This window comes from Salmo salar, chromosome ssa23, assembly GCF_905237065.1.
Source record: "Salmo salar chromosome ssa23, Ssal_v3.1, whole genome shotgun sequence".
NCBI classification, from domain to species: domain Eukaryota; kingdom Metazoa; phylum Chordata; class Actinopteri; order Salmoniformes; family Salmonidae; genus Salmo; species Salmo salar.
In genome coordinates this window covers 18,153,448-18,164,455 of record NC_059464.1, presented here as the reverse complement: position 1 = coordinate 18,164,455, position 11,008 = coordinate 18,153,448, and the positions used below count along the sequence as shown (strand labels likewise).

Below are 11,008 nucleotides of genomic sequence, written 5' to 3'. Positions count from 1 at the left end.
ACTGAGATTTTTACCCATTCTTCAAGGCAAAACTGCTCCAACTCCTTCAAGTTGGATGGGTTCTGCTGGTGTACAGCAATCTTTAAGTCATACCACCGATTCTCAATTGGATTGAGGTCTGGGCTTTGACTTGACCATTCCAAGACATTTAAATGTTTCCCCTTAAACCACTCGAGTGTATGCTTAGGGTTAATGTCCTGCTGGAAGGTGAACCTCCGTCCCAGTCTCAAATCTCTGGAAGACTGAAACAGAATCTCCCTGTATTTAGCGCCATCCATCATTCCTTCAATTCTGATCAGTTTCCCAGTCCCTGCCGATGAAAAACATCCCCACAGCATGATGCTGCCACCACCATGCTTCACTGTGGGGATGCAGTTCCCGGGGTGATGAGAGGTGTTGGGTTTGTGCCAGACATAGCATTTTCCTTGATGGCCAAAAAACTCAATTTTAGTCTCATCTGACCAGAGTTCTTCCATATTTTTGGGGAGTCTCTCACATGCCTTTTGGGGAACACCAAACGTGTTGGCTTATTTTTTTCTTTAACCCTTTCACACGTACCATCACACGGGGTGTGATCGTTCTACAGTGGTCCCTGAAGCGTACGATCACACCCCGTGTGATTAGAACACTAATTTAGAATGCTCATTTAGAACGGCCAGTTTCAAATGACACAACAATCAACATTTGAGCTGGCCACACTTTTTTCAGAAACTATTTACACAAACAGTCCTTACGTAAACTATACCATGAATTAGCTAATAGCAATTACTATGTACAATTATTGAAAGTAATCCGACAATTAGTTTCAGCGCGCAGCTGGCCACACTTTTTTCAGAAACTATTTACACAAACACAGTCCGTACAAAGTTATGTCCAGAATGTCAGCAGTTTATTTTTGGATGCAATGTTCAGATATTCACAGAAGTATCTATAGCATAACACAATCATCCTAACCGGAAAAATGTAGACTACATTTGTCCTAGCGCTGAGGAAAGATTGACGCAACACAAGCGGTCATATTTTCTAACTCTCGGCTGACATAAACTACACTATGAATTAGCTAATAGCAATTACTATTTACAATTAATCACCTCACGGGTTTGCTCACCGTTGATCAAAATAATTGAGTAAAACACTTTCTAGAAATCGAAAGTAATCCGACGATTAGTTTCAGCGCGCAGCCATGCATTTTTTTCCTCACAGAAACCGAAGATAATAACAGACAAGATGAGTTCGGTCTGTTTATAGTATGCACGTTGAAGGGGTGTGTCTACTGTCGTTCACATCCCACCATTCATTTCCAGAAGTCCTCAAAAAATGAGTGAACTCTTACTCACCTCATTTTGTTATAACATCTTTGGTCAGACGATTACGTGAAACCCAGAATGCATTGTATGTCAACAAACATGGCTCCATACACATAGCTGGAATTAGCTTAGCTCATCATAATCAGTATAACCTTCAAATAAGTATTTTACACACATAATATGTGCCCATTACAATCTATGCAAGAATCGGAATGCATGATTTGTCACCTAGAATTGAAAACATGTGAATAAAACAGTAAATACACAAATAATTACCACACAAAACATTTTCTGATGGTGATTTATTGATACAAGTGACGCATGCCGGCAGTCAATCACGTACCCTCTCACTCTGAGCCATTCAGTGTTGTTGTTTATGTATGTAGCTCGTGAGCTAAGCTGTAGCAATAGCAATGTCTTTCAAAAGGAGACAACTCACAAATGTGGAAATTCTGGAGATTTTTTTAAATTCTGACAATGAGTCTGAGTATGAAAGTCAGGAATCAGATTCTGACAGTGACAGTGAGGAGCTGCCCCCCAACCTTGTAGCCATTGAGAACCCTGAATCTGAGGTTCCCTTGTCCACTGACGAAGTACCAGGTCCCTTTGAAGATGCTGGTGGTGATGGAGGCAGACCGACAGTGGATGAAGTACAAGAGTTCTGTGGTAGCTGGAAGGCCGCCAGCCATTTCACCCCTCCTGGCCCTGCTGTTTGCTTTGACGAGTCCCAGTCTGGAGTGCAACGCCCCTTGCCATTTCCAACTGAGGCAGAGTGCTTCAAGTTGTTTCTGACAGAGGAGCTCGTGGGAAACATAGTACAGGAGACCAATCGCTATGCCTTGGAGCTACAGGAGAAGAGAGAGCCAGGAGTGAGGGGGAAACTCGCTAAATGGGTGACAACCACAATTAGTGAAATGTATACCTTCCTGGTGACAGTCCTCCTCATGGGGATAGTAAAGAAGAACTCCCTAAGAGACTACTGGAGCACAGATCCTATGTTTGCAACTCCCTTCTTTGCAACCCTCTTTTCCCAAGACCGCTTCCTAATTCTGCTGCGATGCCTGCATTTCGTCAACAATGCTACTGCCATCCTAAGTGACCAGTTATACAAAATAAGAATTGTTCTTATCAGCCTGACATCAGCATTTGGTCGGGTCTTTGTGCCATACAAGGACCTATGCATTGATGAGTCCCTGATGTTATGGAAAGGTAGGCTGGCGTTCCGTCAATATATTCCCTCCAAAAGGCACAGGTTTGGGGTCAAGTTCTTTGTCATGTGCGACGTGAAGACAGGATATGTCCTGGATATTATAGTGTACACAGGGTCTACCACTGACATCAAACATTATGAGGGGCTTGGGGTGTCTGGGTCCGTGGTGATGACCATGCTGGCTCCTCATCTCGGCAAGGGACACACTTTGTACGTGGACAATTGGTACAGCAGACCCACACTCTTCCAGCATCTGCTCTCCAACAGCACAGGGGCCTGTGGCACAGTCAGGTCGAACAGGACGGGGATGCCGGCATTCGGATGCAGGAAGATGCAGAGAGGGGAGGTGGAGTTCCAGGAGAACGGTCAACAGCTGGCAGTATAGTGGCATGACAAAAGAGACGTCCATGTCCTCTCCACTGTCCATACAGCAACCATGTCGGCCACAGGGAAGGTGGACCACCTGACGGGAGAGAGAAAGATAAAACCAGATTGTGTGCTAGACTATAACCTCAAAATGGGGGCCGTGGATAAGGCGGACATGATAAACAGCTTTGTGGAATGCACTCGGAAAACGACCAAGTGGTATAAGAAGATATTTTTCCAGCTGATCGACACTGCTGTCCTCAACGGCAGCATAGTTCACCTCCAACTAACAGGTGAGATGATTACTGAACAAGGTATTTTTGTAATTGGATGTACAGTTCACATACAAATCCATTATGCAATTACAGTGACAATATCTCACCAACCTACCCACTGCCTCATCATCCTCTAACTTTCCTCATCCTCCCCACTCCCTCATAGGTAAAGTAATTACCTACCAAAAATACAGAGAGAACCTCATGAGAGAGCTGTTGGAGGAGCACCACACCCCTCGGCGCCCCTCCACTGGGGGTCGCCCTGCTTTAGACAATCCCCTACGCCTCACTGCACGGCATTTTCCCTGCAAAGTCCCTCAAACTGCTGCTCAAGGTAGTCGCACACGGAGGCACTGCAAAGTCTGCCTGTCTGGCGCCAGGAGAAGTAAGCAGAGGAAGATGACAAAATACATGTGTTTAGCTTGTGATACACCTCTATGTATTTCACCATGCTTTGAGGAGTATCACATGCTCAAGCATTATTGAGCACATCTGCAGCAATAAGTGACTGACTGACCTGACAGGTGACTTGACAGGTGACCTGCCATGATACTATGCCTTTAGAGGTGGGGGTGGAAATGCAGTTGTTGTTCAGTCACTGCATGAATATTAAATATGGGTTATGCATATTCAATTTTTTGTCCTCTAGTAAAACAAGTTGTTGTTGAACCAACTACCAATACTTCAATAAAATAGACGACTATTACATATTGGCCTATGTGTTTTCTTGCTGTGTTTCCATCCAGTAAAACTGTTAAGGAGAGAACGTTAGCATACAAAAGCTGTCCTCAATCTTCAGCTCGAAAGATGTCCAGTTATGATATTGGCAAATACTGTTTTTGGTTTCTGAAAGTACAGAATAAAGAGGAATTATTAATTAGAATACAATATAAGGATATAGCAATAAAACAATATTACAAATAACATAATAAACACAGCTATAAAAATAGTTTATTGCATTGACAAAATCACAGATTTGAGTTATAACAGTAAGAAACTAACTTTTGAGCTCCACAAGGGGGCAAGGCAGGGCAGAACAGAGCCATGCTGAATAGACCAAATAAACAAACCATGGTCATATGTTTTATTTTATTTAACTAGGCAAGTCATTTAACAGCAAATTATTATTTACCTATGATGGCCTACACCGGCCAAACTCGGACAACGCTGGGCCAATTGTGCGCTGCCCTATGCGACTCCCAATCACAGCCAGTTGTGATACAGCCTGGATTTGAACCAGGGTGTCTGTAGTGATGCCTCTAGCACTGAGATGCAGTGCCTTTGAGCGCTGCGCCACTAGGGAGTCATAAGGCCATGTAGCTTCAAAATACAACACAAGCTAATACTTCTCCGACGCAACTAGCATTGTTTTACAGAGCTAATAGAAGAATGTAGCTAGCTACCTAAGCACGATTGAATATAACACCATGAAGGTGGGCCTCCCTGTGGCTCAATTGGTAGAGCATGGTGTTTGCAATGGTGTTTGCAACGCCAGGGTTGTGGGTTCGATTCCCACAGGGGGCCAGTACGGAAGAAAAAAAAACGTATGAAATGTATTCATTCACTACTGTAAGTCGCTCTGGATAAGAGCGTCTGCTAAATGACTAAAATGAAAAGTTATAAAATGAGTAACGTCCCCTCGCTTATAAGAAGTATACATTATTCTCGCTACGGCATACAGAAACTATTATAACGTAATAAGGCACTTACTTAGAAACGCAGCATGGATTTGAACCAGGGAGTCTGTAGTGACGTCTCTAGCACCGTGCTGTGCCTTTGACCCCGTGTTGTGCCTTTGACCGCTGCGCCACTAGGGAGTCATAAGGCCATGTAGCTTCAAAATACAACACAAGATAATACTTCTCTGATGCAATTAGCATTGTTTTACAGAGCTGATAGAAAAATGTAGCTAGCTACCTAAGCACGATTGAATATAATAACATAAAGGTTATAAAATGAGTAACGTTACCTCACGTGTCCGCGGTTATAAAGAATATACACAAATCTATTATGCTCCATACATACAGTACGCTACAATAGAAACGACATACATAAACTATTACAATGTAATAATGCACTTACTTTGATAGAAACGCACACATTTCCAAAGTTATTATTAGTAACGAAAACAATGAGGGCAACAGATGGAAAATGTGAACACGTGTGCAGATCCTGTTCTGACGGGAGATTAGCAAATGTCTGCAGACTTGAACTGCACAAACAATTGGAAAGTGCTTGGGGAATTTTGTCCGGGTCAGAAATGTCCCAAAAATAAAATTGTCCGCAAAAGTAAAAATGACTATTTTTATGTGAATGAATGAGGAGGCGGAACACACCTAAATTCAAACTGTTCTTAGAAAATAAAAACTTGTTAGAAAATCATTTGAAATTGAAGTTGAAACAGCCTATAAATAAAAACAGTCTGCGTGCTTTGGTTTGAGGGCAGCGCGGATTAAATGCACTGTTACGTAACAATCACATTCTGGAATGGAGAGAACATTCTAACATCACGTGCACAAAAAAACTCACGCTGTGGCAACCGTTAGAGATATTTGGAACTCACGCGTGAAAGGGTTAACCCCTGTGCGGCCATCCAGCGAAAAATCCTATCGCCATTAGCATTACAAAATGTAATCATTTTTTTCCCAATTTTTTTTCTCCAATTATATCGTTTTATAGATACACCTCTCCTGAATCGAACCACGTTGTCTGATTTCAAAAAGGCTTTACAGCAAAAGCAAAACATTAGATTATGTTAGAGGAGTATTTCGTAAAAGTAGCCACAGCCATTTTCCGACCAACCACATGCATCACAAATAACCAAAAAAACTGCTAAATGCAGCACTAACCTTTGACAATCTTCATCAGATGACACACCTAGAACATCATGTTACACAATACATGCATTCTTTTGTTCGATAAAGTTCATATTTATATATAAAAACAGCATTTTACATCGGTGCGTAACGGTGACTAACTATTTTCCCTCAAATGCATCCGATGAAACAGCGCTACAATTTACTAAATTACTATTCGAAAACATTTTTAAAATGTAATATTGTCATTCTAAGATTTATAGATGAATATGTCTTGAAAGCACCTGTAATGCCAGATTTAAAAATAACTTTACTGGGTAATCACACTTTGCGATACTCAGAACAATAGGCTTGCAATACAGGTCAGCGCCATCTTGGAACAATCGCATATCAAATCTAGTCTTGTATACTATTGTCAATAATCCCTTACTTTGATTATCTTCATCCTTCGGCACTTCCAGGAATCCCAGGTCCACAACAAATGTATTTTCGTTCGAAAAAGTTCATCCTTTATGTTCCATTAGCTTGTTGTTGTTAGCGCGTTCTGAAGGCTGCACCAAAAGCTCCGTGGCCTCGGGACTATTCTTTTAACAAAATGCATTTTTTTCTTATTTAGGTTCGTTCAAACATGTCAAACGTTGTATAACATAAATCTTTAGGGCCTTTTTCAACCAGAGCTCCAATAAGATTCAAGAGGGACGATTGCATTGTCTTTATAAACGTTTCGAAAGGGGAGGGTAGCCAGGGGCGCCGGCGTCATAATGGTGATGGCCCTCTCCGTGTGACCACGTTCCACAGCGTGTCATTCTGTCAGTTTTCCCAGTAGGAGACTCAAATCACTTTTTAAAGACTGGGGACATCTAGTGGAAGCAATAGGAAGTGCTCAATGAACCATAGCTCACGGTGTGATTAATAGGCAACGTGATGAAGTTGAGTCCGCAATTCAGAATTCCACTTCCTGTTTCGATCTGTCTCGGGGTTTTGACTGCCATATGAGTTCTGTTATACTCACAGACACCATTCAAACAGTTTTAGAAACTTTAGGGTGTTTTCTATCCACAAGTATTAATTATATGCATATCCTAGCTTCTGAGTTTGAGTAGTAGGCCGTTTAAATGGGCACAAATTATTTTCAAAATGCGCTGTGGCGCCCCCTATCCTAGGCGACCGTCAAGAGGTTAACCTGTTAGGGACAGACGTTCCGCTAGCAGAACGCCTCACCAATATCCAATCGTATAGCGTGGCGCGAAATACAAATACCTCAAAAATGCAAAAACTTCAATTTCTCAAACATATGAATATTTTACACCATTTTAAAGACAAGACTCTCCTTTATCTAACCACATTGTCCGATTTCAAAAAGGCTTTACAACGAAAGCAAAACATTAGATTATGTCAGGAGAGTACCCTCCCAAAAATAATCACACAGCCATTTTCAAAGTAAGCATATATGTCACAAAAACCAAAACCACAGCTAAATGCAGCACTAACCTTTGATGATCTTCATCAGATGACACTCCTAGGACATTATGTTATACAATACATGCATGTTTTGTTCAATCAAGTTCATATTTATATCAAAAACCAGCTTTTTACATTAGCATGTGATGTTCAGAACTAGCATACACACCAAAAACTTCCGGTGAATTTACTGAATTACTCACGATAAACGTTCACAAAAAACATAACAATTATTTTAAGAATTATAAATACAGAACTCCTTTATGCAATCGCGGTGTCAGATTTTAAAATAGCTTTTCGGTGAAAGCACATTTTGCAATATTCTGAGTAGATAGCCCGGCCATCATGGCTAGCTATTTTGACACCCACCAAGTTTGGCACTCACCAAACTCAGATTTACTATAAGAAAAATTGGATTACCTTTGCTGTTCTTCGTCAGAATGCACTCCCAGGACTTCTACTTCAACACCCAATGTTGTTTTGGTTCCAAATAATCCATAGTTATATCCAAATAGCTGCATTTTGTTCTTGCGTTCAAGACACTATCCAAAGGGTGACGCGCCGGCGCATATCGTGACAAAACATTTCAAAATATTCCATTACCGTACTTCGAAGCATGTCAAACGCTGTTTAAAAAAATGGGTGTGTGATTATTTCTGGCTGGGTACTCTCCTGACATAATCTAATGTTTTGCTTTCGTTGTAAAGCCTTTTTGAAATCGGACAATGTGGTTAGATAAAGGAGAGTCTTGTCTTTAAAATGGTGTAAAATAGTCATATGTTTGAGAAATTGAAGCTTTTGCATTTTTGAGGTATTTGTAATTTGCGCCACGCTAAATCATTGGATATTGGTGAGGCATTCCACTAGCGGAACGTCTGTCCCTAACAGGTTAATTTATTGCCCCCCATCTATCTTCAGAGTTAGTTCTGTTAGGTGACCTAAACTGGGATATGCTTAACACCTCGGCAGTCCTACAATCTAAGCTTGATGCCCTCAATCTCACATAAATTATCAAGGAATCCACCAGGTACAACCCTAAATCCGTAAACATGCGCACCCTCATAGATATTATCCTGACCAACTTGCCCTTAAATACACCTCTGCTGTTTTCAATCAGGATCTCAGCGATCACTGCCTCATTGCCTGCATCCGCTATGGGTCCGTGGTCGAACGACCACCCCTCATCATTGTCAAATGCTCCCTAAAACACTTCAGCGAGCAGGCCTTTCTAATCGACCTGGTATCCTGGAAGGATATTGACCTCATCCCGTCAGTAGAGGATGCCTGGTCGTTCTTTAAAAGTAATTTCCTCAGCATCTTAAATAAGCATGCCCCTTTCAAAAAATTTAGAACTAAGAACAGATATAGCCCTTGGTTCGCTCCAGACCTGAATGCCCTCGACCAGCATAAAAACATCCTGTGGCGGACTGCACTAGCATCAAATAGTCTCTGTCATATGCATATTTTCAGGGAAGTCAGGAACCAATACACGAAGTCAGTTAGGAAAGCAAAGGCTAGCTTTTTCAAACAGAAATTTGCATCCTGTAGCTCTAACTCCAAAAAAGTTTTGGGACACTGTAAAGTCCATGGAGAATAAGAGCACCTCCTCCCAGCTGCCCACTGCACTGAGGCTAGGAAACACTGTCACCACCAATAAATCCACGATAATCGAGAATATCAATAAGCATGCTTTCCTCCTGGCTACCCCAACCTCGACCAACTGCTCCGCAACCCTTGCAGCTACTTGCCCAAGCCTCCCTAGCTTCTCCTTCACCCAAATCCAGATAGCAGATGTTCTGAAAGAGCTGCAAAACCTGGACCCGAACATATCATCTGGGCTAGACAATCTGGACCCTCTCTTTCTAAAATTATCCGCCGACATTGTTGCAACCCTTATTACCAGTCTGTTCAACCTCTCTTTTGCATCGTCCGAGATACCTAAAGATTAGAAAGCTGCCGCGGTCATCCCCTCTTCAAAAGGGGTGACACTCAAGACCCAAACTGTTACAGACCTACAGTTGAAGTCGGAAGTTTACATACACCTTAGCCAAATACATTTAAACAACATTTTTCACAATTCCTGACATTTAATCCTAGTAAAAATTCCCTGTCTTAGGTCAGTTAGGATCACCACTTCATTTTAAGAATGTGAAATGTAAGAATAATAGTAGAGAGAATGATTTATTTCAGCTTTTATTTTTTTCATCACATTCCCAGTGGGTCAAAAGTTTACATACACTCAATTAGTATTTGGGAGCATTGCCTTTAAATTGTTGAACTTGGGTCAAACATTTCGGGTAGCCTTCCACAAGCTTCCCACAATAAGTTGGGTGAAGTTTGGCCCATTCCTCCTGACAGAGCTGGTGTAACTGAGTCAGGTTTGTAGGCCTCCTTGCTCGCACACACTTTTTCAGTTCTGACCACAAATTTTCTATAGGACTGAGGACAGGGTTTTGTGATGGCCACTCAAATACCTTGACTTTGTTGTCCTTAAGCCATTTTGCCACAACTTTGGAAGTATGCTTGGGGTCATTGTCCATTTGGAAGACCCATTTGTGACCAAGCTTTAACTTCCTGACTGATGTATTGAGATGTTGCTTCACTATATGCACATAATTTTCCTACCTCATGATGCCATCTAGTTTGTGAAGGGCATCAGTCCCTCCTGCAGAAAAGCACCTCCACTACATAATGCTGCCAGCCCCGTGCTTCACGGTTGGGATGGTATTCTTCGGCTTGCAAGCCTCCCCCTTTTTCCTCCAAACATAACGATGGTCATTATGGTTAAACAGTTCTGATTTTGTTTCATCAGACCAGAGGACATTTCTCCAAAAAGTACAATCTTTGTCCCCATGTACAGTTGCAAACCGTAGTCTGACTTTTTTATGGCTGTTCTGGAGCAGTGGCTTCTTCCTTGCTGAGCGGCCTTTCAGGTTATGTCGATATAGGACTGGTTTTACTGTGGATATAGATATTTTTGTACCTGTTTCTGCCAGCATATTCACAAGGCCCTTGCTGTTGTTCTGGGATTGATTTGCATTTTTCGCAAAAAAGTACGTTCATCTCTAGGAGACAGAACGCGTCTCCTTCCTGAGCGGTATGATGGCTGTGTGGTCCCATGGTGTTTATACTTGCGTACTATTGTTTGTACAGATGAACGTGGTACCTTCAGGCGTTTGTAAATTGCTCCCAAGGATGGACCAGACTTGTGGAGGTCTACAATTTTTTTATGAGGTCTTGGCTGATTTATTTTGATTTTCCCATGATGTCAAGCAAATAGGCACTGAGTTTGAAGGTAGGCCTTGAAATACATCCACAGGTACACCTCCAATTGACTCAAATGATGTCAATTAACCTATCAGAAGCTTCTAAAGACATTTTCTGTTCTGGAATTTTCCAAGCTGTTTAAAGGCACAGTCAACTTAGTGTATGTAAACTTCTGACCCACTGGAATTGTGATACAGTGAATTATAAGTGAAATAATCTGTCTGTAAACAATTGTTGGAAAAAATTACTTGAGTCATGCACAAAGTAGATGTCATAACCGACTTGCCAAAACTATAGTTTGTTAAC

General features: G+C 41.7%; 1 long non-coding RNA gene across 3 annotated transcripts; it reads right to left on the bottom strand.

Moving 5' to 3' along the window:
• Positions 1-2,426: 2,426 nt before the first annotated feature.
• On the bottom strand, positions 2,427-4,067 carry LOC123729874 (uncharacterized). 3 transcript variants are annotated; one of them, XR_006761565.1, is made up of 4 exons: positions 3,866-4,057; positions 3,676-3,756; positions 3,342-3,524; positions 2,428-2,980 (listed from the first exon to the last, which is right to left on the bottom strand). It is a non-coding gene; the product is annotated as an uncharacterized lncRNA (long non-coding RNA). The 3 variants fall into 3 exon arrangements; XR_006761564.1 differs by having other exon boundaries at positions 2,427-2,980; positions 3,342-3,756; positions 3,866-4,067; XR_006761566.1 differs by having other exon boundaries at positions 2,427-2,980; positions 3,342-3,716; positions 3,866-4,065.
• Between the last annotated feature and the right edge of the window lie 6,941 nt (positions 4,068-11,008).